We start from the raw sequence: 27369 nt of genomic DNA on the forward strand, positions 1-27369 counted from the left end.
GAAAATACAGGAATGGCATAAATCCTCTTCCAACGTTGTCAGCGGAACAAAAAGAACGTTAGTATAGTGCAGGATGCTCCTGCCAGGCAGACTCCGACAGGACAGGACAAGGTGGAAGCAAACGAGACGACAGCTTGCTTCTGGCATCAAAAAACACAAACAAGAATCAGACACTGAAAGTAGCAGGAACAGAGAGAGAAATAGAGACCTAATCAGAGGGGGAAGAGAGAACAGGTGGGGAAGAGTGAAAGAGCTAGTTAGGGCAGATGTAGAACAGCTGAGGAATGAGAGACAGAGAAGGTAACCTAAAAAGACCAGCAGAGAGAGAGAATGAAGAGAAAGGACAGGAACAGACATAACAAGACATGACAGTACCCCCCCACTCACCGAGCGCCTCCTGGCGCACTCGAGGAGGAAACCTGGCGGCAACGGAGGAAATCATCGATCAGCGAACGGTCCAGCACGTCCCGAGAGGGAACCCAACTCCTCTCCTCAGGACCGTACCCCTCCCAATCCACTAGGTACTGATGACCACGGCCCCGAGGGCGCATGTCCAAAATCTTACGAACCCTGTAGATGGGTGCGCCCTCGACAAGGATGGGGGGAGGGACGAGCGGGGCGCGAAGAACGGGCTTAACACAGGAGACATGGAAGACCGGGTGAACGCGACGAAGATAGCGCGGGAGAAGAAGTCGCACTGCGACAGGATTAATGACCTGGGAAATACGGAACGGACCAATGAACCGCGGGGCCAACTTGCGAGAAGCTGTCTTAAGGGGAAGGTTCTGAGTGGAGAGCCATACTCTCTGACCGCAACAATATCTAGGACTCTTGGTCCTACGCTATTAGCGGCCCTCACAGTCTGCGCCCTATTACGGCAAAGTGCCGACCTGACCCCTTCCAGGTGCGCTCGCAACGCTGGACAAAAGCCTGAGCGGAGGGAACGCAGGACTCGGCGAGCTGAGATGAGAACAGCGGAGGCTGGTACCCGAGGCTACACTGAAAAGGGGATAGACCGGTAGCAGACGAGGGAAGCGAGTTGTGGGCGTACTCTGCCCAGGGGAGCTGATCTGACCAAGACGCAGGGTTACGAAAAGAAAGACTGCGTAAATGCGACCAACAGTCTGAATGGCCCGTTCGGCTTGACCGTTAGACTGGGGATGAAAGCCGGACGAGAGACTGACGGAAGCCCCAATCAAACGGCAAAACTCCCTCCAAAATTGAGACGTGAACTGCGGGCCTCTGTCGGAAACGACGTCAGACGGAAGGCCATGAATTCGGAAAACATTCTCGATAATGATCTGAGCCGTCTCCTTAGCAGAAGGGAGCTTATCGAGAGGAATGAAATGAGCCGCCTTAGAGAATCTATCGACAACCGTAAGAATAACTGTCTTCCCGCTGATGAAGGCAGTCCGGTGATAAAATCTAAAGCGATGTGAGACCACGGTCGAGAGGGAATGGGAAGCGGTCTGAGACGGCCGGCAGGAGGAGAGTTCCCAGATTTAGTCTGCGCGCAGACCGAACAAGCGGCGACAAATCGACGCGCGTCACGTTCCCGAGTGGGCCACCAGAAACGCTGGCGAATGGAAGCGAGCGTACCCCGAACGCCGGGGTGGCCGGCTAACTTGGCAGAGTGGGCCCACTGAAGAACGGCCGGACGAGTAGGAACGGGAACGAACAGAAGGTTCCTAGGACAAGCTCGCGGCGACGGAGTGTGAGCGAGTGCTTGCTTTACCTGCCTCTCAATTCCCCAGACAGTCAACCCGACAACACGCCCGTCAGGGAGAATCCCCTCGGGGTCGGTGGAGACCTCAGAAGAACTGAAGAGACGAGATAAAGCATCAGGCTTGGTGTTTTTTGAGCCCGGACGATAAGAAATAACAAACTCGAAACGAGCGAAAAACAGAGCCCAACGAGCCTGACGCGCATTAAGTCGTTTGGCTGAACGGATGTACTCAAGGTTCCTATGGTCAGTCCAAACGACAAAAGGAACGGTCGCCCTCCAACCACTGTCGCCATTCGCCTAGGGCTAAGCGGATGGCGAGCAGTTCAAGCGATTACCAACATCATAGTTACGTTCTGACGGCGATAAGCGATGAGAGAAAAACGCGCAAGGATGGACCTTGCCGTCAGAGAGAGAGCGCTGAGAAAGAATGGCTCCCACGCCCACCTCTGACGCTGTCAACCTCAACAACAAACTGACTAGAGATGTCAGGTGTAACAAGAATAGGTGCGGATGTAAAACGATTCTTAAGAAGATCAAAAGCTCCCTGGGCGGAAACGGACCACTTAAAGCACGTCTTAACAGAAGTAAGGGCTGTGAGGGAGCTGCCACCTGACCGAAATTACGGATGAAACGACGATAGAAATTAGCGAAGCCCAGAAAGCGCTGCAGCTCGACGCGTGACTTAGGAACGGGCCAATCAATGACAGCCTGGACCTTAGCGGGATCCATCTTAATGCCCTCAGCGGAAATAACGGAACCGAGAAAAGGGACAGAGGCGGCATGAAAAATGCACTTCTCAGCCTTCACATAAAGACAGTTCTCCAAAAGGCGCTGGAGGACGCGTCGCACGTGCTGAACATGAATCGAGAGAGACGGAGAAAAAATCAGGATATCGTCCATGTAAACGAAAACAAAAATGTTCAGCATGTCTCTCAGGACGTCGTTAACTAGTGCCTGAAAGACAGCTGGAGCGTTAACGAGGCCGAAAGGAAGAACCCGGTATTCAAAGTGCCCTAATGGAGTGTTAAACGCCGTCTTCCACTCGTCCCCCTCCCTGATGCGCACGAGATGGTAGGCGTTACGAAGGTCCAATTTGGTGAAAAACCTGGCTCCCTGCAGGATCTCGAAGGCTGAAGACATAAGAGGAAGCGGATAACGATTCTTAACTGTTATGTCATTCAGCCCTCGATAATCCACGCATGGGCGCAGGGACCCGTCCTTCTTCTGAACAAAAAAACCCCGCCCGGCGGGGGAGGAGGAGGAGACTATGGTACCGGCGCCGAGCGAAACCGACAAATAATCCTCGAGAGCCTTACGTTCGGGAGCTGACAGAGAGTATAATCTACCCCGGGGGAGTAGTTCCCGGAAGGAGATCAATACTACAGTCATACGACCGGTGTGGAGGGAGAGAAGTGGCCTTGGAACGACTGAACACCGTGCGCAGATCGTGATACTCCTCCGGCACCCCTGTCAAATCGCCAGGCTCCTCCTGTGAAGAAGAGACAGAGGAAACAGGAGGGATAGCAGACATTAAACAGGTTACATGACAAGAAACATTCCAGGATAGGATAGTATTACTAGACCAATTAATAGAAGGGTTATGGCGCACTAGCCAGGGATGACCCAAAACAACAGGTGTAAAAGGTGAACGAAAAATTTAAAAAGAAATGGTTTCGCTATGATTACCAGAGACAGTGAGGGTTAAAGGCAGCGTCTCACGCTGAATCTTGGGGAGAGAACTACCATCTAAAGCGAACAAGGCCCTGGGCTCCCCTAACTGTCTGAGAGGAATGTCATGTTCCCGAGCCCAGGTCTCGTCCATAAAACAGCCCTCCGCCCCAGAGTCTATCAAGGCACTGCAGGAAGCAGATGAACCGGGCCAGCGGAGATGGACCGGAAAGGTAGTGCGTGATCCAGAAGGAGAGGCCTGAGTAGTTGCGCTCACCAGTAGCCCTCCTCTTACTGATGAGCTCTGGCCTTTTACTGGACATGAGGAGACAAAATGACCAGCGGAGCCGCAGTAGAGACAGAGGCGACAGTGATTCTCCGTTCCCTCTCCTTGGCCGAGATGCGAATACCCCCAGCTGCATAGGCTCAGCATCCGAGCCGGCGGAGGAGGGTGGCAGTGATGCGGCAGGTGGCAGTGATGTGGAGAGGGGAGCAACGGAGAACGTGAGCTCCTTTCCACGAGCTCGGCGACGAAGATCAAACCGTCGCTCTATGCGAATAGCGAGAGCTATTAAGGAGTCCAGACTGGAAGGAACCTCCCGGGAGAGGATCTCATCCTTAACCTCGACGTGGAGACCCTCCAGAAAACGAGCGAGCAAAGCCGGCTCGTTCCAGTCACTAGAGGCAGCGAGAGTGCGAAACTCAATAGAATAATCCGTTATGGATCTATTCCCCTGACATAGGGAAGACAGGGCCCTGGAAGCCTCCTCGCGAAAAACAGAACGGTCAAAAACCCGTATCATCTCCTCCTTAAAGTCCTGATACTGGTTAATACACTCAGCCCTCGCCTCCCAGACTGCCGTGCCCCACTCACGCGCCCGTCCGGTAAGGAGAGAAATGACGTAGGCGATGCGGGCTGCGCTCCTGGAGTAAGTGTTGGGCTGGAGAGAGAACACCACATCACACTGAGTGAGGAATGAGCGGCACTCAGTGGGCTCCCCAGAGTAACACGGCGGGTTGTTGATCCTGGGCTCCGGAGACTCGGAAACCCTGGAAGTGGGCGGTGGATCGAGGTGGAGTTGGTGAACCCGTCTTGTGAGGTCGGAGACTTGGACGGCCAGGGTCTCAACGGCATGTTGAGCAGCAGACAATTCCTCCTCGTGTCTGCCTAGCATCGCTCCCTGGATCTCGACGGCGGAGTGAAAAGGGTCCGGAGCCGCTGGGTCCATTCTTGGTCTGATTCTTCTGTTATGAACTTGAGTGAAGACCCAAAAGCGGTTTTAACAGAAAACAGAGTTCTTTAATGAAAATACAGGAATGGCATAAATCCTCTTCCAACGTTGTCAGCGGAACAAAAAGAACGTTAGTATAGTGCAGGATGCTCCTGCCAGGCAGACTCCGACAGGACAGGACAAGGTGGAAGCAAACGAGACGACAGCTTGCTTCTGGCATAAAAAACACAAACAAGAATCAGACACTGAAAGTAGCAGGAACAGAGAGAGAAATAGAGACCTAATCAGAGGGGGAAGAGAGAACAGGTGGGGAAGAGTGAAAGAGCTAGTTAGGGCAGATGTAGAACAGCTGAGGAATGAGAGACAGAGAAGGTAACCTAAAAAGACCAGCAGAGAGAGAGAATGAAGAGAAAGGACAGGAACAGACATAACAAGACATGACAAAGTCAGTTCACGGACACCATCTGGCCAAAGGGTGGTTCCCTGGACCGAGCAAGAATCAAACGCTGCCATAAAAAGTCCTTTGCAATGAAACCCGGTCGGGACCGGGACCAATGCCTCATGACATTAACATTATTTTCCAGTTCGGCTAATTTGAAAACACCAGACTTCAGTGGTTGAATCTCAAACATAACATGCATCAACTAGATGAGGAACTGGAGTCACAAAGATCCTCAAATTCAAGACCTCATCCAACGGGCCATATGCCTCCCTCGACAGAACACGCTCCGTAGTAGGGGAAAACTAACCAGGTGACGTCGACCAGGTTCACCGGTTGGGAAGCTGCTGTCAGGGGACATGTAGTAAAATGTGCTCGGCTAAAAACCCTGCAACTCTCCTACCAATCCCAACGACACCATCCATCACTGCTGTCTAGACGTGATGGTGACATCGTCACTGCCAACCAGGACTTGTGTGACGTGCCTTTTAAATGCTGACTTAGTGTCATATTCAGATGGGTCATCCTACCTGGACCAAATGGGAAATAGATGGGCGGGGCCCGCTGTAGTCACAGTCCACACATGGCTAGGGTCTGCTCCGTTACATCCTGGTACCTCAGCACAGTTGGCAGAGGGGAGGGCGCTGACGCACGCGTTGATGCTGACAGAGGGATGGTGCCTCGATCACACCATCAGCGTTATTACGCAGAAAGGTATGCAGCATCATCTGCGTGTGTCCAACAACAGTTCAACACTCCCCTTCTGCTACCACTTCTGTCAAGTCGTCTATGCATGCAGTTTTACACCAACATACACCACCACACAGAACGCAGCGCAATGCAAACGCAGCGGTCCATTGGAAATTAATGTACTTCTGATGTACCAAAACGTGATGACGCCGTCGGTGTGATCGACGATTGTTAGGAGCGGTGGCGTTACCCAACGCTGGTGCCGTTATTAAATGTGCCGCCCACTTTTAGGGCCGATTCTGTTACGTAAGGGGATGCCAGTGCTGACATGGCTGTGGAAGCAGCCGCGGTTCCTCCTCCCCTCACCCGCGGTTCCTCCTCCCCTCACCCGCGGTTCCTCCCCCCCCTCACGGGACTCACCCGCGTTTCCTCCTCCCCCTCACGGGACTCACCCGCCGTTCCTCCTCCCCTCACGGGACTCACCCATGGTGACTGTACATACTTCTACTGGTGCTGTTAATATGCAAAACAATGCTGATACCGTTGAAAAGTGGTGTTTGATTCTTCAGGCTGAAAACCCGATGGCGTCTGGCGCCCCCCAGACGGCCGTACGGGGCGCCACTCATACTACTTCCCTATCTTGCACACATACGTATAGTAGCATGGAACGAGGCATGAGTCCAAGGAGAGATGTTGGGAATGTGTAGGAAAGAATGGTATTGTCCCAAATTTGGCACAATGTGCAAAAACAACATGGTTAAAAAGATCTGAAACACAACATGAAAACAACCACTCCAGTTACTGGAATGGGAACCAGATCACTACCATGGGAACCCTTTGGAAAGCTTCAAATCAATGTCATCTGTTTACCACCAAGTAAAGGGTCAAAAATATTGTTTGTATTAGATACCTCCTCCAAGTGGGTTGAAGTCGAGGGCCTTGAACCACCTGACCCCAATGTCTACTAGAGGGCCTTGAACCACCTGACCCCAATGTATATTAGAGGGCCCTGAACCACCTGACCCCAATGTCTACTAGAGGTCCTTGAACCACCTGACCCTAATGTCTATTAGAGGTCCTTGAACCACCTGACCCCAATGTCTACTAGAGGGCCTTGAACCACCTGACCCCAATGTCTACTAGAGGGCCTTGAACCACCTGACCCCAATGTCTACTAGAGGGCCTTGAACCACCTGACCCCAATGTCTACTAGAGGGCCTTGAACCACCTGACCCCAATGTCTACTAGAGGGCCTTGAACCACCTGACCCCAATGTCTACTAGAGGGCCTTGAACCACCTGACCCCAATGTCTACTAGAGGGCCTTGAACCACCTGACCCCAATGTCTACTAGAGGGCCTTGAACCACCTGACCCCAATGTATATTAGAGGGCCTTGAACCACCTGACCCCAATGTATATTAGAGGGCCTTGAACCACCTGACCCCGCTATTGACACCTTGTTGAGTCCATGTCCCGACAAATTGAGGCTGTTCTGAGGGCAAAAGGGGGGACTGGGGGTGCAACTCAATATTAGAAAGGTGTTCTGTAGAGTCAGGGTAGAGTCAGGGTAGAGTCAGGGTAGAGTCAGGGTAGAGTCAGGGTAGAGTCAGGGTAGAGTCAGGGTATGCTGTGACCTTGTGAGAAGTTATTTGTGTATCTGCAGAAATATCCTCTCTTTAGGGAAGTAGTATTGAGGGTCTGTTGTACTGTTTTGGTGCACACGCTCCCTCCTTGCTGCCCTGCAATAAATACAGTATGAGAACCCAACTCGATACTCTCCCTTTGCAGTTTCGTTTGTCAGGGCCTTGCTAACATTCGTCTTAGCAGCAGAAAGCAGAAGGGTATGTGCTCACCCCAACACAGAGAGAGACTCGCTCTCCGTCCTTAACACACTTGAGGAAACAGTTAGAGCTGGTGAAGTTGAGCACCACAGGGACCCCCGAAACTCTCCGTCCACACAGTCAGACTTGTAGTGATAGATGGTGATCTTCTCTGGAATAAATCAATCAATAAACAAATCAGTTATTACCATAGTAACAAAAAACATTGGGCTAAAGTTAACGTTCGCAGTCTGTAGTCCAGACTGTCCATCATCAAGTTAAATATTTGTACACTAATTGCCATTGCAACGTTTAATAAACAGTTGTATAATTGTTATTATGATAAAAGAATAAGAAAATCGTCAACATAATACAAAAACACATGATTCTATAACAAACCTGGAGTTGCTGACAAACTGGGAACACTCCACATCTTATGTGTACGTCTACGCCGAAGGTACATGTGGCATAAATAGTTTTCAATAAAGAGGTTGTCCAACTGTTGTACTTTTTCCAAGTTGCCCATTCCTCGTGACACTGAACACACAAAGAGAGAGAAACAGACAGACAAAACGGTCATCAGAAAATACAGTGAAGAAGATGAGGAAGCATACCTCAACAAGCTCTTCGTTTGGATGATGTCATTGTTTGGGACCCATGGCAGAGCATTGGTGAAGCAGCACAAGTGAAATAATCCCATGGTGCTAAGAGTGGAGGAGATGTGGAAGGGATCCAGTCTAGTTTATAACTACGTGGAAGGGATCCAGTCTAGTTTATAACTATGTGGAGTAGATGTGGAAGGGATCCAGTCTAGTTTATAACTATGTGGAGTAGATGAGAAAGGGATCCAGTCTAGTTTATAACTATGTGGAGTAGATGTGGAAGGGATCCAGTCTAGTTTATAACTATGTGGAGTAGATGTGGAAGGGATCCAGTCTAGTTTATAACTATGTGGAAGGGAACCAGTCTAGTTTATAACTATGTGGAAGGGAACCAGTCTAGTTTATAACTACGTGGAGGAGATGTGGAAGGGAACCAGTCTAGTTTATAACTACGTGGAGGAGATGTGGAAGGGAACCAGTCTAGTTTATAACTACGTGGACATGGTGATTGTGATATGGTATTCATGACCAGGGTTTCACTTCTCTGTTGGAAAAGTCATGGGAGCCAGTAATGAGGGAAGTGTATTTCACATTACACAAAATAACCTGTATTTACTCAGAAATTATGTGATTAAATGGTTAATTTACAGTAATAAATATGAAAATAAAATATAGCTTCTATAAGCACCACTAGCCACGATTTGGAACCAGTTAGAGTTAAATAAATTGTAATTATACTGTAATAAAATATAAAAATGTAACTATGATTGTTTCTACAAGCACCGCTATCGCCCGCGATTTGGAACCAGGTAGAGTTGAGTAAGTAGTTCCAGAAAGTATCTGTTGTCACCACCATACAATGTCTTCTTAAATGCCAGGCAAAAACCAGTTACAACAGTAGAATAAAATGCTCCAGAAGCACTGCTCGGTTGGCAGTACCGATACTGTTAATAAAAGGAACAGCCTACTTACCAACCAGACGCGTTGAATCTTTTGAAGTCAGCACCAGAACATGCCCAGGGTACACCCTGGTTAGATGAAAATGAAGGGTGGCCTGCTGTGGTCTAGCTTGTGGTTATATGCTGCCACTCCCCAGTGCTCATGTATCGTGTCTGCCTGGGTACGAAACCATCCCACTATCTATTGAACACAATCTTCTCCAGTCTTTCCTGTCCCCTCTACTCACTGTCCTATCAATTAAAAGCAAGTCAAAAATACAAGTGTGCTGGGAATTGCCCCCACTGCTTACAAATACATATTATTAAAACTTACCCAGGGTGACTTTGCTGGACTCTGCGACCATGACAACCTCGTTGAAGTTACAATCCGACTTGCCACAGTTGTGACAAGAGCTCCCGTCACCGCAGCCACGCCCCCTCACCACAGAGATTCTGGTGTTCGTCATGGCAACCAGGAACAGATCGTCAACCTCACCATCGGCTTTGTTGACATCCTCTTCTGTGAGGTCTTCCATGGGGCGATAGGAGTCACTTTGTTCAGGGACGATACATGACGTTATACATTTTTATGGAGATTCGTGTGAGGCCAGTGGTCCATTAAAACAGGGTTTCCCCAAACTAGGTCCCGGGGCCCCCTGGGTGAACACTTTGGTTTTTACCCCAGCACTACACAGCTGATTCAAATAATCAAAGCTTGACGATGAGTTGGGTATTTGAGTCAGCTGTGTTATGCTACGGTAAAAACCTAAATGTGCACGGGTTTGGGAAACATTCAAATACATTCTACACTAAATATAATATGCATGTGAACACACATTCCAGGTATATACAGTAAGCTCTAAAAGTATTGAAGTGTGAAATATTTTTGGGGGAGTTTGTACTCAAGCACTTTGGATTTGAAATGATACAATGACTGAGGTTAAATTGTCAGCTTTAATACAGCTAATGTATTATTTACTATTGCTTTCTATTGGGCACAAAATGATCTAAAAAAAACAACCAAAACAAACAGCAAATGCAGCCAACAAATTTGTAGAGTCACAAGTTTCATGTAAATCATTACGTGCTAGGAATATGGGACCAAATACTTAAATATGTATTAAAGTAGTAAAAAGTTAAGTAAATTTGTCCCAATACTTTTGGTCCCCTAAAATGTGGGGACTATGTTCGAAAACAGTTCATGGATGATTGACTGAGTGACTGGCTGAGTGACTGGCTGAGTGACTGGCTGAGTGACTGGCTGAGTGACTGGCTGAGTGACTGGCTGAGTGACTGGCTGAGTGATTCAGCCCACCTCTCCAGGTCGTCCAGGTCATCCTCTCGTCTCATCTCCAGGCTGAAGCTGAGTATGGTGCTCTCCTTGGAGACCGGGTGGAGAGCCCTGGCCTCAGCCCCCTCTGGGCATCTCTCTGGTGGAGGAGCCCTGCTGGCTTGGTGGACAGTCTAGAGAGATGGGAAGATAACAGACAAGGCTCTGAACAACAACACTGATGTCCTTCCTCTTCCTACCTGGAGAGGTGAAGAAACCTGTAAGCCATAAACAACGGCATCACCGCTGTCAATGTAAGGGACTTCATTAGCATGGGAAACATACGCTTACATTGCCAAGGCAAGTGAAAGATACAATTAAAATAAACCATTTACATCACACTCACCATAGTTCCAAAAGGTTAAGGACATTTCAAAAGTCATTATGTTTATATACAGTGTTGTAATGACATGCAAATAGTTAAAGTACAAAAGGGAGAATAAATAAACATTTAAATATGGGTTGTATTTACAATGGTGTTTGTTCTTCACTGGTTGACCTTTTCTTGTGGCAACAGGTCACAAATTTTGCTGCTGTGATGTCACACTGTGGTATTTCACCCAGTAGATATGGGAGTTAATCAAAATTGGATTTGATTTCAAAATCTTTATGGTTCTGTACAATCTGAGGGAAATATGTGTCTCTAATATGGTCATACATTAGACAGGAGGTTAGAAAGTACAGCTCAGTTTCCACCTCATTCTGTGGGCAGAGTGCCCATAGCCTGTCTTCTCTTGAGAGCCAGGTCTGCCTACGGCGGCCTTTCTCAATAGCAAGGCTATGTTAACGGAGTCTGTACAAAAATTTCCTTAAGTTTGGGTCAGTCAGTGGTCAGGTATTCTGCCATTGTGTACTCTCCATTTTGGGCAAAATAGCATTCCAGTTTGCCCTGTTTTTTTGTTAATTCTTTCCAATGTGTCAAGTAATTATCTTTTTGTTTTCTGATGATTTGGTTGGGTCTAATTGTGTTGCTGTCCTGGGGCTCTGTGGGATGTGTTTGTTTTTGTGAACAGAGCCCCAGGACCAGCTTGCTTAGGGAACTCTTCTCTCTGTAGTGGTTTGCTTTGTATCCTTTTCATTGCTTTTTTCTGAATTTTGATCATTAGCGGGTATCAGCCAAATTCTGCTCTGCAGGCATTATTTGGTGTTTTATGTTGTACACCGGGGATAGTTTGGCAGAATTAAGCATGCAGAGTCTAAATTTGGTATTTGTCCCATTTTGTGAATTCTTGATTGGTGAGCGGACCCCAGACCTCACAACCATAAAGGGCAATGGGCTCTATAACTGATTCAAGTATTTTTAGCCAGATCCTAATTGGTATGTTGAATTTTATGTTCCTTTTGAAGGTACATGTTCCTCGCCTTGTCTCACAGCTTTGTGGAAGTGACCTGTGGCACTGATGTTTAGGCCAGGGTGGGTATAGTGACCTGTGGAGCTGATGTTTAGGCCAGGGTATGTATAGTGACCTGTGGAGCTGATGTTTAGGCCAGGGTATGTATAGTGACCTGTGGAGCTGATGTTTAGGCCAGGGTATGTATAGTGACCAGTGGAGCTGATGTTTAGGCCAGGGTATGTATAGTGACCTGTGGAGCTGATGTTTAGGCCAGGGTATGTATAGTGACCTGTGGAGCTGATGTTTAGGCCAGGGCATGTATAGTGACCAGTGGAGCTGATGTTTAGGCCAGGGTGTGTATAGTGACATCCTGTGGAGCTGATGTTTAGGCCAGGGTATGTATAGTGACATCCTGTGGAGCTGATGTTTAGGCCAGGTTATGTATAGTGACATCCTGTGGAGCTGATGTTTAGGCCAGGGTATGTATAGTGACCAGTGGAGCTGATGTTTAGGCCAGGGTATGTATAGTGACCTGTGGAGCTGATGTTTAGGCCAGGGTATGTATAGTGACATCCTGTGGCGCTGATGTTTAGGCCAGGGTATGTATAGTGACATCCTGTGGAGCTGATGTTTAGGCCAGGGTATGTATAGTGACATCCTGTGGAGCTGATGTTTAGGCCAGGGTATGTATAGTGACATCCTGTGGAGCTGATGTTTAGGCCAGGGTATGTATAGTGACATCCTGTGGAGCTGATGTTTAGGCCAGGGTATGTATAGTGACATCCTGTGGAGCTGACGTTTAGGCCAGGGTATGTATAGTGACATCCTGTGGAGCTGATGTTTAGGCCAGGGTATGTATAGTGACATCCTGTGGAGCTGATGTTTAGGCCAGGGTATGTATAGTGACCAGTGGAGCTGATGTTTAGGCCAGGGTATGTATAGTGACCTGTGGAGCTGATGTTTAGGCCAGGGTATGTATAGTGACCAGTGGAGCTGATGTTTAGGCCAGGGTATGTATAGTGACATCCTGTAGAGCTGATGTTTAGGCCAGGGTATGTATAGTGACATCCTGTGGAGCTGATGTTTAGGCCAGGGTGTGTATAGTGACATCCTGTGGAGCTGATGTTTAGGCCAGGGTATGTATAGTGACCAGTGGAGCTGATGTTTAGGCCAGGGTATGTATAGTGACCTGTGGCGCTGATGTTTAGGCCAGGGTATGTATAGTGACCTGTGGCGCTGATGTTTAGGCCAGGGTATGTATAGTGACCTGTGGAGCTGATGTTTAGGCCAGGGTATGTATAGTGACATCCTGTGGCGCTGATGTTTAGGCCAGGGTATGTATAGTGACCTGTGGAGCTGATGTTTAGGCCAGGGTATGTATAGTGACATCCTGTGGCGCTGATGTTTAGGCCAGGGTATGTATAGTGACATCCTGTGGAGCTGATGTTTAGGCCAGGGCATGTATAGTGACATCCTGTGGCGCTGATGTTTAGGCCAGGGTATGTATAGTGACCAGTGGAGCTGATGTTTAGGCCAGGGTATGTATAGTGACATCCTGTGGAGCTGATGTTTAGGCCAGGGTATGTATAGTGACATCCTGTGGAGCTGATGTTTAGGCCAGGGTATGTATAGTGACCTGTGGAGCTGATGTTTAGGCCAGGGTATGTATAGTGACCTGTGGCGCTGATGTTTAGGCCAGGGTATGTATAGTGACATCCTGTGGCGCTGATGTTTAGGCCAGGGTATGTATAGTGACATCCTGTGGCGCTGATGTTTAGGCCAGGGTATGTATAGTGACATCCTGTGGAGCTGATGTTTAGGCCAGGGTATGTATAGTGACCAGTGGAGCTGATGTTTAGGCCAGGGTATGTATAGTGACCTGTGGAGCTGACGTTTAGGCCAGGGCATGTATAGTGACATCCTGTGGAGCTGACGTTTAGGCCAGGGTATGTATAGTGACATCCTGTGGAGCTGATGTTTAGGCCAGGGTATGTATAGTGACATCCTGTGGAGCTGATGTTTAGGCCAGGGTATGTATAGTGACATCCTGTGGAGCTGATGTTTAGGCCAGGGTATGTATAGTGACATCCTGTGGAGCTGATGTTTAGGCCAGGGTATGTATAGTGACATCCTGTGGAGCTGATGTTTAGGCCAGGGTATGTATAGTGACATCCTGTGGAGCTGATGTTTAGGCCAGGGTATGTATAGTGACATCCTGTGGAGCTGATGTTTAGGCCAGGGTATGTATAGTGACATCCTGTGGAGCTGATGTTTAGGCCAGGGTATGTATAGTGACATCCTGTGGAGCTGATGTTTAGGCCAGGGTATGTATAGTGACATCCTGTGGAGCTGATGTTTAGGCCAGGGTATGTATAGTGACCTCCTGTGGAGCTGATGTTTAGGCCAGGGTATGTATAGTGACATCCTGTGGCGCTGATGTTTAGGCCAGGGTATGTATAGTGACATCCTGTGGCGCTGATGTTTAGGCCAGGGTATGTATAGTGACCTGTGGCGCTGATGTTTAGGCCAGGGTATGTATAGTGACCTGTGGAGCTGATGTTTAGGCCAGGGTATGTATAGTGACCAGTGGAGCTGATGTTTAGGCCAGGGTATGTATAGTGACATCCTGTGGAGCTGATGTTTAGGCCAGGGTATGTATAGTGACCTGTGGCGCTGATGTTTAGGCCAGGGTATGTATAGTGACCTGTGGAGCTGATGTTTAGGCCAGGGTATGTATAGTGACCAGTGGAGCTGATGTTTAGGCCAGGGTATGTATAGTGTCATCCTGTGGCGCTGATGTTTAGGCCAGGGTGTGTATAGTGACATCCTGTGGCGCTGATGTTTAGGCCAGGGTATGTATAGTGACATCCTGTGGAGCTGATGTTTAGGCCAGGGTGGGTATAGTGACCTGTGGAGCTGATGTTTAGGCCAGGGTATGTATAGTGACATCCTGTGGAGCTGATGTTTAGGCCAGGGTATGTATAGTGACATCCTGTGGAGCTGATGTTTAGGCCAGGGTATGTATAGTGACATCCTGTGGAGCTGATGTTTAGGCCAGGGTATGTATAGTGACATCCTGTGGAGCTGATGTTTAGGCCAGGGTATGTATAGTGACATCCTGTGGAGCTGATGTTTAGGCCAGGGTATGTATAGTGACCTGTGGAGCTGATGTTTAGGCCAGGGTATGTATAGTGACCAGTGGAGCTGATGTTTAGGCCAGGGTATGTATAGTGACCTGTGGAGCTGATGTTTAGGCCAGGGTATGTATAGTGACCAGTGGAGCTGATGTTTAGGCCAGGGTATGTATAGTGACCTGTGGAGCTGATGTTTAGGCCAGGGTATGTATAGTGACATCCTGTGGAGCTGATGTTTAGGCCAGGGTATGTATAGTGACATCCTGTGGAGCTGATGTTTAGGCCAGGGTATGTATAGTGACATCCTGTGGAGCTGATGTTTAGGCCAGGGTATGTATAGTGACATCCTGTGGAGCTGATGTTTAGGCCAGGGTATGTATAGTGACCTGTGGCGCTGATGTTTAGGCCAGGGTATGTATAGTGACATCCTGTGGAGCTGATGTTTAGGCCAGGGTATGTATAGTGACATCCTGTGGAGCTGATGTTTAGGCCAGGGTATGTATAGTGACCTGTGGAGCTGATGTTTAGGCCAGGGTATGTATAGTGACCAGTGGAGCTGATGTTTAGGCCAGGGTATGTATAGTGACCTGTGGAGCTGATGTTTAGGCCAGGGTATGTATAGTGACCTGTGGAGCTGATGTTTAGGCCAGGGTATGTATAGTGACATCCTGTGGAGCTGATGTTTAGGCCAGGGTATGTATAGTGACCTGTGGAGCTGATGTTTAGGCCAGGGTATGTATAGTGACCTGTGGAGCTGATGTTTAGGCCAGGGTATGTATAGTGACCTGTGTGCTCTAGGGCAACAGTGTCTAGATGGAATTTGTATTTGTGGTCCTGGCAACTGGACCTTTTTTGGAACACCATTATTTTTTGTCTTACTGAGATTTACTGTCAGGGCCCAGGTCTGACAAAATTCCCCTGTCTCTCTCGCTCTCTGACTAATATTCAGATGAATGGGTTCAAATGGTGACTCAAAACATCAAGCCATGTTAGTCACTTCTGGTAAATATCTTATTCATAGGTTGCACCTCAGTCATACCATTGTCATAAAAATGATCAAGCCGCCCTCTACCATCAGCGTTTCCCTTCTAAATTGGGCTACAATGAAAATGATGTCATGGGTAAAAATGTATTGGTTGCAGGTTTTTGGGCTACTTTTAAAATGCCTATGTAGGCTACTGTAGCCTACCATTTTATACAATAAATACGTTGAAATGACAATATGACTGGAGTCATTGCATATAAATTTGTTTTTTAACATTTATGGATAGCCAGGGGTTATCTCCAACATTCAGACATAATTTAGAAACAAAGCACGTGTGTTTAGTGAGTCTGCCAGATCAGAGGCATTAGGGATGACCAGGGATGTTCTCTTGATAAATGCGTGAATTAGACACTTTCTGTCCTTAAAGCATTCAAAATGTAAAGAGAACTTTTGTCAGGGAAAATATACAGTGTAAAAGTACCTACTTTGTTTTTAGGAATGTAATGAAGTAAAAAAGTTGTCAAAAATATAAATAGTAAAGTACAGATACCCTAAAAAACAAAGTAATACTTAAGTATTTTTACTTAAGCATTTTACACCACTGGATGTAATAAATAGGTTATATTATAACTTCAGTTTATTGTTGTTGTAGACTTATGTTATTATACAATTATGAATGGCCATGTTTAGATAATGAAATTGGATGTTATCAATTGTGATCATGGTCACAGCTGCTAACTCAATTACCAATCAGCTGTTTGTTGGAATTGATTAGATTGAAAGTAAGTCAGATTAGACTACAGGTAAATACATAAAAACACTGGCTGTTGTTGACAAGCATAGGTCTCTTGTTCACATTTGGTTCAGTGATTGAAATTACGACCCCCATCCTTAGTAGCCTGTTCGGCAACTGAAGCACTTATTACCTTGGAAGCGCCTCGATATTCATGTTGAATGAATTAGTCTGTCAATTCGAACTAAGCAAGCTGCTAAATCGTTCATGTTACATCTTGCCTCGGCTACTGTAGGTTATCTGAAATGAGATGTAGGCCTACCAGGGGCTATAAGCTACCTGCATCCAGCTAACCAAACCATGACAAAGTTGAATTACAATCATAAACCTGGATTTTAGTCAGTAGGCCTAGCCTACGCTGATTGAAATGACAAGTCAATCTCGCAAATAGGCCATTTATAATGGCTTGTAGTCTTAACATCTGGCACATTTTCCAGAAAATAGCCCTACATTCATTTTTAAGTTTAATAAGGGCAAATGATCTTTTCTCTCACAAAATATAAGATGGCGCCGGAGAGGATGAACGTTTTACATGCTCCTAACCAACTGAGCTATTTTGTTCGTTTTTTGCGTTGTTTGTTACTTGTTTTTTAAACTTATTTTGTACATAATGTTGCTGCTACCATCTCTTATGACCAAAAATATCTTCTGGACATCAGAACAGCGATTACTCACCACGAACTGGAAGAAGCTTTTTCCTTTAACGAGTCCGACGAGACGGATATACTGGTTTCCCGGGAACAGGCCCAAATTCCCGTTATATGCGTGAAGAAACGATGGAGGAAAAGAAGGTGCTGAGAATCCGTAGACCGAGCGACTAAACTCCCACTGTTATCTGTTCTACTTGCTAACATGCAATCATTGGAAAATGAAATTAATGACCTACGATTACGTTTATCCAACCAACGGGACATCAAAAATGGTAATATCTTATGTTTCACCGAGTCGTGGCTGAATGACGACACGGACAATATAGAGCTGGTGGGATTTTCCATGCACCGGCAGAACAGAGAAGAAGCTACGTCTGGTAAGAGAAGGGGTGGGGGTGTGTGTCTTTTTGTCAATAACAGCTGGTGCGCGATGTCTAAAATATTAAAGAAGTCTCGAGGTATTGCTCGCCTGAGGTAGAGTACCTTATGATAAGCTGTAGACCACACTATCTATATTATTCGTAGCATTCTATTTATCACCACAGACCGATGCTGGCACTAAGACCGCACTCAACCAACTTTATAAGGCCGTAAGCAAACAAGGAAATGCTCATCCAGAAGCGGCACTCCTAGTGGCCGGGAACTTTAATGCAGGTAAACTTATATCAGCTGTACCAATTTTTTTTACCAGCATGTTACATGTACAACCAGAGGGGGGAATAAAATACATAAAAAAATAAATAAATAAAAACTCTAGCCCAACTTTACTCCACACAGAGATGCATACAAAGCTCTCCCCCGCCCTCCATTTGGAAAATCTGACCATAATTATATCCTCCTGCTTCCTGCTTTACAAACAAAATCTAAAGCAGGAAGTACCGGTGACTCGCTCAATACAGAAGTGTTCCAGGATTCATCCATTGGCGTTGAGGAGTCATCGGCTTCATCAATAAGTGTATCGACGACGTCGTCCCCACAGTGACTGTACGTACATACCCCAACCAGAAGCCATGGAATACAGGCAACATCCGCATTGAGCTAAAGCTGCCGCTTTCAAGGAGCGGGACACTAATCTGGACGCTTATAAGAAATTCCACTATGCCCTCAGACGAACCATCAAACAAGCAAAGCATCAATACAGGATTAACTTCTTGAGTGTAGGGGGCAGTATTTTTGTTTTTGGCTAAAAAACATACCCATTTGAAACTGCCTATTTCTCAGGCCCAGAAACTAGAATATGCATACAATTGTCAGATTAGGATACAAAACTCTAAAGTTTCCCAAACTGTCAAAATATTGTCTGAGTATAACAGAACTGATATTGCAGGCAAAAACCTGAGGAAAATCCAACAAGGAAGCGCTGTTTTCAGCGGATGTTGATGAAAATGATCCCGCTAACGGGATGGGTTCGTCAAGTAGTTTTAAGATTGAATCCTACTACACCGGCTCTGATGCTCATCAAATGTGGCAGGGCTTGAAAACTGTTACGGACTACAAAGGGAAACCCAGACGAGAGCTGCCCAGTGACATGAGCCTACCAGACGAGCTAAATGCCTTTTATGCTCGCTTCGAGGTAAGCAACACTGAAGTAGGCACGAGAGCACCAGCTGTTCTAGATGACTGTGCGATAACGCTCTCGGTAGCCGATGTGAGCAAGACCTTTAAACAGGTCAACATTCACAAAGCCGCGGGACAGACGGATTACCAGGACGTGTACTCAAAGCATGCATGGCCCAACTGGCAAGTGTCTTCACTGACATTTTCAACCTGTCCCTGACAGAGTCTGTCATACCTACATGTTTCAAGCAGACCACCATAGTCCCTGTGCCAAAAGGAGTGAAGGTAACCTGCCTAAATGATTACCGCCCTGTAGCACTCACATCAGTAGCCATGAAGTGCTTTGAAAGGCTGGTCATGGCTCACATCAACAGCATCCACCCAGATACCCTAGACCCACTCCAATTCACATACCGCACCAACAGATCCACAGATGACGCAATCTCAATCAACACTGCTCTTTCCCACCTGGACAAAAGGAACACATATGTGAGAATGCTGTTCATTGAGTACAGCTCAGCATTCAACACCATAGTGCCCACAAAGCTCATCACCAAGCTAAGGACTCTGGGACTAAACACCTCCCCCTGCAACTAGATCCTGGACTTCCTGATGGGCCGCCCCCAGGTGGTGATGGTAGGCAACACATCTGCCACACTGATCCTCAACACTGGGCCCCTCAGGGGTGTGTACTTAGTCCCATCTTGTACTCCCTGTTCACCCACGTCTGCGTGGCCAAACAACATCAACACCATCATTAAGTTCACCAACGACACAACAGTGATAGGCCTGATCACCAACAACGATAATGAAGCCTATAGTGACGAGGTCAGAGAACTGGCAGTGAGGTGACAGGACAACAACCTCTCCCTCAATGTGAGCAAGACAAAGGAGCTGATTGTGGACTACAGGAAAAGGAGGGCCGAACAGGCCCCCATTAACATTGACGGGGCTGTAGTGGAGAGGGTCAAGAGTTCAAGTTCCTTGGTGTCCATATCACCACGAACTATCATGGTCCAAACACACCAAGACAGTCATGAAGAGGGTACGACAAAACCTTTTCCCCCTCAGGAGACTGAAAAGATTTGGGTCCCCAGATACTCAAAAAGTTCTAAAGCTGCACCTTCGAGAGCATCCTGACCGGTTGCATCACCGCCTGGTATGGAAACTGCTCGGCATCTGACCGTAAGGCGCTACAGGTTCACTAACTACTTCTCGCCTGGTTCACCAACTACTTCTCAGATAGAGTTCAGTGTGTCAAATCGGAAGGCCTGTTGTCCGGACCTCTGGCAGTCTCTATGGGGGTGCCACAGGGTTCAATTCTCAAGCTGACTCTTTTCTCTGTATATATATCAATGATGTCACTCTTGCTGCGGGTGATTCTTTGATCCACCTCTACGCAGACGACATCATTCTGTATACATCTGGCCCTTCTTTGGACACTGTTAACAAACCTCCAAACGAGCTTCAACGCCATACAACACTCCTTCCGTGGCCTCCAGCTGCTCTTAAATGCTAGTAAAATGAAATGCATGCTCTTCAACTAATCACGTCTTGCACCCCCGACTAGCATCACTACTCTGGATGGTTCTGACTTAGAATATGTGGACAACTATAAATACCTAGGTGTCTGGCTAGACTGTAAACGCTCCTTCCAGACTCACATTAAGCATCTCCAATCCAAAGTTAAATATAGAATCGGCTTCCTATTTCGCAACAAAGCCTCCCTTCACTCGTGCTGCCAAACATACTCTCGTAACACTGACTATCCTACCGATCCCAGACTTCAGCGATGTCATTTACAAAATAGCCTCCAACACTCTACTCAGCAAATTGGATGCAGTCTATCACAGTGCCATCCGTTTTGTCACCAAAGCCCCATATAATACCCACCCCTGCGATTTGTATGCTCTTGTTGGCTGGTCCTCGCTACATATTCGTCGCCAAACCCACTGGCTCCAAGTCATCTATAAATCTTTGCTAGGTAAAGCTCCGCCTTAACTCACTGGTCACCATAGCAACACCCAACTGTCACACGTGCTCCAGCAGATATATTTCACTGGCCATCCCCAAAGCCAACACCTCTTTTGGCCACCTTTCCTTCATGTTCTCTACTGCCAATGACTGGAACTAATTACAAAAATAAATAAATTAAATAAAAATCACTGAAGTTGGAGACATATCTTCCTCACTAACTTTAAGTGCAGCAGGATAGCCTAGTGGTTAGAGCGTTGGACTAGTAAGTGGAAGGTTGCAAGTTCAAACCCCCGAGCTGACAAGGTACAAATCTGTCGTTCTGCCCCTGAACAGGCAGTTAACCCGCTGTTCCCAGGCCGTCATTGAAAATAAGAATGTGTTCTTAACTGACTTGCCTGGTTAAATAAAGGTAATATAAATAAAAAAAATTTAAAGAGCAGCTTACCGATCGCTGCAGCTGTACACAGCCAATCTGTAAATAGCCCATCCAACCAACTACCTACCTCATCCCCATATTTGTTTTTCTGCTCTTTTGCACTCCAGTATTTCTACTTGCACATATCACTCCAGTGTAAGTTGCTAAATTGTAATTACTTCACAACTATTGGCCTATTTATTGCCTTACTTCATTTGCACACCATGTACACAGATTTTTCTATTGTGTTATTGACTGTATGCTTGTTTATCCCCTGTGTAACTGTGTTGTTTTTGTCGCACTGCTTAGCTTTATCTTGGCCAGGTTGCAGTTGTAAATGAGAACTTGTTCTCAACTGGCCTACCTGGTTAAATAAAAAATTAAATAAAATACAAAGCTGGTGCGTATGTCCCAATATGTCACTGGGGCCAAGCTTCCTGCCTTCCAGGACCTATATACCAGGCAGTGCCAGAGGAAAGCCCATAAAATTGTAGGAGACTCCAGTCACCCAAGTTATAGACTGTTTTCTCTGCTACCGCACAGCAAGCGGTACCGGAGCACCAAGTCTAGGACCAAAAGGCTCCTCAACAGCTTCTACCCCCAAGCAATAAGACGACTGAGATATTTTCTTCTTCTTGAACTGCACTGGTTAAGGGCTTGTAAGTAATAATTTCAGGGTAAGGTCTACAATTGTTGTATTCGGCGCATGTGACAAATAAAATTAGATTTCATTTGATTTTGTAAACTGCTGCTCCTTGCTGTTTATTATCTATGCATAGTCACTTCAACCCTACCCACATGTACAGATTACCTCAACTAACCTGTACCCCACAAACTGACTCGGTACCCCCTGTATATAGCCTCGTTATTGTTATGTTGTTATTGTGTTACTTTTTATTCTTTTTTTACTTTAGTTTATTTGGTAAATATTTTCTTAAATCTTCTTGAACTGCACATTTGTTAAGGGCTTGTAAGTAATAATTTCAGGGTAAGGTCTACTTGATATTCAAATTCCTTAGCTAGTCATATTAGTTCACAATAATTAGTATTTTGATGGAAAACAGAATTTTGTTTCTTAAGTCTTTAGAAGTTAAGTCGATATTCACTCGATAACGTTATTGGAAAAAAATGGTTTATTGGCTAATTGTGCCAACTCCTTTCTTGCTGCGAAAACCCCCCCAACAATTGTTAGTGTTTAGGCCTTGTGGGTGGGTTTTGGGTAATCAATTTCCGCCAGACCTGGCAACCCTGACGGGCGGCATAATAGTGGTGCCCTAAAGTCGTGATAAGCCCATTCATTCTGGACGGAAGGTACGCCTGTTTAATCTAAATTATACTATAGTGTCTGGAAATAAGATGACATTGCTAAACGAGTCAAATATTTAGTTAGAAACAACTTTTCCAGCATTATCATGTCGTCAAATTTACTTTAGACAGATGGCAATGTTGTCATTAGCTATCAAAGTTCGTCAAAAATAGCTAGCAATGCTAACGGCAGCTACCTCAATTTTAGCTAACGTTTATACTGCATCTAAAGTCCATCTGGCGACATCAAAACGAGGACAAAAGGTTTTGCTACTAATTATTTGCATCCTTTTGAATGGCATATTTCTAAGCCACTGTAACGCACTTTTGGTTCAATCTTAATCAGTGCTCATTGACAATACATTTTAGTAGAATGCTCAGTTGGGCATTAGTTCAAAACAATATTGTGATGAAACATGCAACACATGAAGAGAGTGGAGTGATATAAGAACTCTCCTCCAGCTATATCACTCACCAACATGGGGTTTCCTTCCGTCAGTATCTTGGCGAAGGCCTCTGGGGATAGATCCTGTAGGTCCACTCCATTGATCGTCAGGAGCTTGTCTCCTTCACTGAGGAACAACAACACCACATACCTGTTTTATATATATTTGTATATATTTATGTTTTTTCATTGCAACTGCCAACCAAAGGAGGACTCTCAATGAGTGTAAACTGCCTGCTGCCGCTCTGCTAATCATCAGACGGGGGAAGGAGAGGATGTAGAGGGCCCACGTGGGCAACTGTGGGAGCCCTGCCTTGATTGGGTAACTGATTAATAATATAATTAAAATAAACTGCACAATCAATAAATGTGACTGGTTAATATGTTGGTATGACATTTTTGTATTATTATAATTTTTTAAATATGTTTTTATCCAACCACCAGAGCCCGATCTCAATGTTAAAAATACACCAGAGATTTAGCGACCGAAAATCAATAGAATATTAAAAATAATAACTGTGAATTACGTTTTATCACAAGCACATACTGCCAAACTAAAGGAAACACCAACATAAAATGTCTTGAAGGGTGTTGTGCCACCAAGAGCTGCCAGAATAGCTTCAATGCGCCTTGGCATAGATTCTGCAAGTGGACCTAAACCACGGCAGGAAATTGCACCTGACACCATAACATGTAATTTGTAGTCAACTATAGGCTACAGATTGTTGCCTGTGGCCATAGACATACAATCCATAGAAGGCTTTTGTAACACCCTGGCAATTTAAACTCATGAGTACGCTAGCAATGGATGCCAGTCCTGACTTGAATGGGAACTGCCATCTATGAATTATATTTCTATGTTTGGTTCCGGCTGTCGGTTGGCCTTTTTTGTACATTTCAAAATACAATATTGCGGGAAAAACAAAAACGTACAGTTTGGCAAGCAAATGAAAAGAGAAGACTCATCTCTCTGTAGAACCAATAGAACAACACCCAACGTGTAGCTCATCTTGAGACAGGCTTTTGCTACGACGGGCGCATCGGTCATCACCGTGAGTAGCCTATGGCTTCATCTTCATCATTAGGAAAGTCTGTGTGCCACTGGAAATTGTATTTAGCAGCCTACTGTAGACTATGATATATATATATATATATATATATATACTGTACATTGCCTCCAAATATTGTACAATCTGTGTGTCGCTTCATTGGCTGGGGCTATTGTTTGCTCGAATTCAAGACCAGATTGATCTCAGTTTGTCAGTGTCAGAGTAGCCGGTCATTTCGGTCATTTAAAAAAGATTCAGCTAATGTCTTCTAGCATGTAATTTATGTAGATTGGCATGATATGCATTTTTAAAAAGGCAGATTGTTTTTAAAAGGGGATCTCTATATATAAAACACTAAGCCCTGGGGCCTATGTTTTCTTAATATGGCCCTGCACAGACCCCGTGGTTCAATCTACACGGACCCCGTGGTTCAATCTGCACAGACCCCGTGGTTCAATCTACACAGACCTCGTGGTTCAATCTACACAGACCCCGTGGTTCAATCTGCACAGACCCTGTGGTTCAATCTACACAGACCCTGTGGTTCAATCTACACAGACCCCGTGGTTCAATCAACACAGACCCCGTGGTTCAATCTACATAGACCCCGTGGTTCAATCAACACAGACCCCTTGGTTCAATCTGCACAGACCCCGTGGTTTAATCTACACAGACCCCGTGGTTCAATCTACACAGACCCCGTGGTTCAATCTACACAGACCCCATGGTTCAATCTGCACAGACCCCGTGGTTCAATCTACACAGACCTCGTGGTTCAATCTGCACAGACCCCGTGGTTCAATCTGCACAGACCCCGTGGTTCAATCTACACAGACCCCGTGGTTTAATCTACACAGACCCCGTGGTTCAATCTACACAGACCCCGTGGTTCAATCTACACAGACCCCGTGGTTCAATCTGCACAGACCCCGTGGTTCAATCTACACAGACCCCGTGGTTCAATCTGCACAGACCCCGTGGTTTAATCTGCACAGACCCCGTGGTTCAATCTACACGGACCTGGAGAAAAACAATACAGCTTTTTAATACATTCAGGGGTGGAATTACCAAATGAAATAACTCTGTGACCTCACCCCTGACATTAGATCAAAAACTATTTCCTTACGTCATAAAGGAGTTTTACTATGGGAAGTCCCTCTTGTTTCCCTCTAAAATGTCTCAACTCCTCTATCCTTGAAAGGTTTCAACCTACAGTATATTCAAATTCTTCACAGATAAACAGAGGTTATCAGAGGTTACCTGGCGAAGGCTCCTCCTCCTTGTCCTCCTTTCTTGAACTTGAGGATCTTCTCCACTTCATAGTGGTGTTTCCCATCCTCCTCTGTGTGAAGTATAGAGATACCTCCCTTCACAGGTGAATCCTATGGACCGGAATGGAAATCATAGCAACGCACATTACCATACATGGTTGAAAACAAAGCCTTAGCCTCCACGTGACGACTACTACTGTATACATGGTTGAAAACAAAGCCTTAGCCTCCACGTGACATACTAATGTATACATGGTTGAAAACAAAGCCTTAGCCTCCACGTGACGACTACTACTGTATACATGGTTGAAAACAAAGCCTTAGCCTCCACGTGACGACTACTAATGTATACATGGTTGAAAACAAAGCCTTAGCCTCCACGTGACAACTACTAATGTATACATGGTTGAAAACAAAGCCTTAGCCTCCACGTGACAACTACTAATGTATACATGGTTGAAAACAAAGCCTTAGCCTCCACGTGACGACTACTAATGTATACATGGTTGAAAACAAAGCCTTAGCCTCCACGTGACGACTACTAATGTATACATGGTTGAAAACAAAGCCTTAGCCTCCACGTGACGACTACTACTGTATACATGGTTGAAAACAAAGCCTTAGCCTCCACGTGACGACTACTAATGTATACATGGTTGAAAACAAAGCCTTAGCCTCCACGTACATACTAATGTATACATGGTTGAAAACAAAGCCTTAGCCTCCACGTGACGACTACTAATGTATACATGGTTGAAAACAAAGCCTTAGCCTCCACGTGACGACTACTAATGTATACATGGTTGAAAACAAAGCCTTAGCCTCCACGTGACGACTACTAATGTATACATGGTTGAAAACAAAGCCTTAGCCTCCACGTGACGACTACTAATGTATACATGGTTGAAAAGACCAAAGAGCATATCCCCGATCCCTCACATTTCTACTACCCTACCCTACAGTGTTACAATTCAAATAGAAAACTACAACATAAAGTGGGAAGTGATGCAGTCATATCACTTACTGTGATATCCATATCCTTCTCTAGGTCTCCCCACTGGTAGTATGTAGGCAGTCTCCCCACTGGTAGTATGTAGGCAGTCTCCCCACTGGTAGTATGTAGGCAGTCTCCTCACTGGTAGTATGTACGCAGTCTCCCTACTGGTAGTATGTACGCAGTCTCCCTACTGGTAGTGTGTAGGCAGTCTTCTGACTGGTAGTGAGTGTTGACCGTCTCCCCACTGGTAGTGTGTGGGCAGTACCACAAGTCCTGACTTAAATAGCTTTGTATAGGAGGGTTGACCAGGCACTTCTGCATCATGTGAACCGAGCAGCCAGAGAGGAAGTAGGTACACGCACTCAAGAGGGACTATTATTTTGCCAAAAGAGGATCTTCTGCAGAACGAGGAACTGGTCATGAGTTTTAAAATGGAAAAACAATAGATTACAAGAACACAGCTGTTTGAGTGTTAAATGGACAATTCACAGTCTGTTTGTGTACTAGCTATCCACTCATTAAACTCCTGCCTGTGTTGAAAATGTTGGCTTTCCAGGTATCACATGGCATTAACGTCATCACCACACACAGATCTGTGACTTCGGTAGCTCCTTGTTAGCCTGGTCCCTGATCACAGTGTGCCGTCAGGCCCAAGTCATATGGTCATTGTTTGGCAAGACAGCACACACAGACCGGGAAGCAGGCTATCTCTCTGTTGCGATAGGAAGAAATGACTCACTACAAACAATTGAAATCGGAAGTTTACATACACTTAAGTTGGAGTCAATAAAACTCGTTTTTCAACCACTACACACATTTCTTGTTAACAAATGTATAGTTTTGGCAAATTGGTTAGGACATCTACTTTGTGCATAAGAAGTAATTTTTCCAACAATTGTTAACATACAGACATACTTATATACATACTTACATACTTATAATTCACTGTATCACAATTCCAGTGGGTCAGAAGTTTACATACACAAAGTTGACTGTGCCTTTAAACGGATT

At 45.9% G+C, this 27369-nt stretch overlaps 1 protein-coding gene and 1 pseudogene across 1 annotated transcript in view; one reads left to right on the forward strand and one right to left on the reverse strand.

The window, feature by feature from the left end:
* LOC135543126 (pirin-like) overlaps positions 1-27369 on the forward strand; it is a 208767-nt gene that overhangs the window by 71465 nt on the left and 109933 nt on the right. The window lies entirely within an intron of this gene.
* LOC135543124 (uncharacterized) lies at positions 4723-26655 on the reverse strand (annotated as a pseudogene).

Source organism: Oncorhynchus masou, chromosome 7 (genome assembly GCF_036934945.1).
Source record: "Oncorhynchus masou masou isolate Uvic2021 chromosome 7, UVic_Omas_1.1, whole genome shotgun sequence".
NCBI lineage: Eukaryota > Metazoa > Chordata > Actinopteri > Salmoniformes > Salmonidae > Oncorhynchus > Oncorhynchus masou.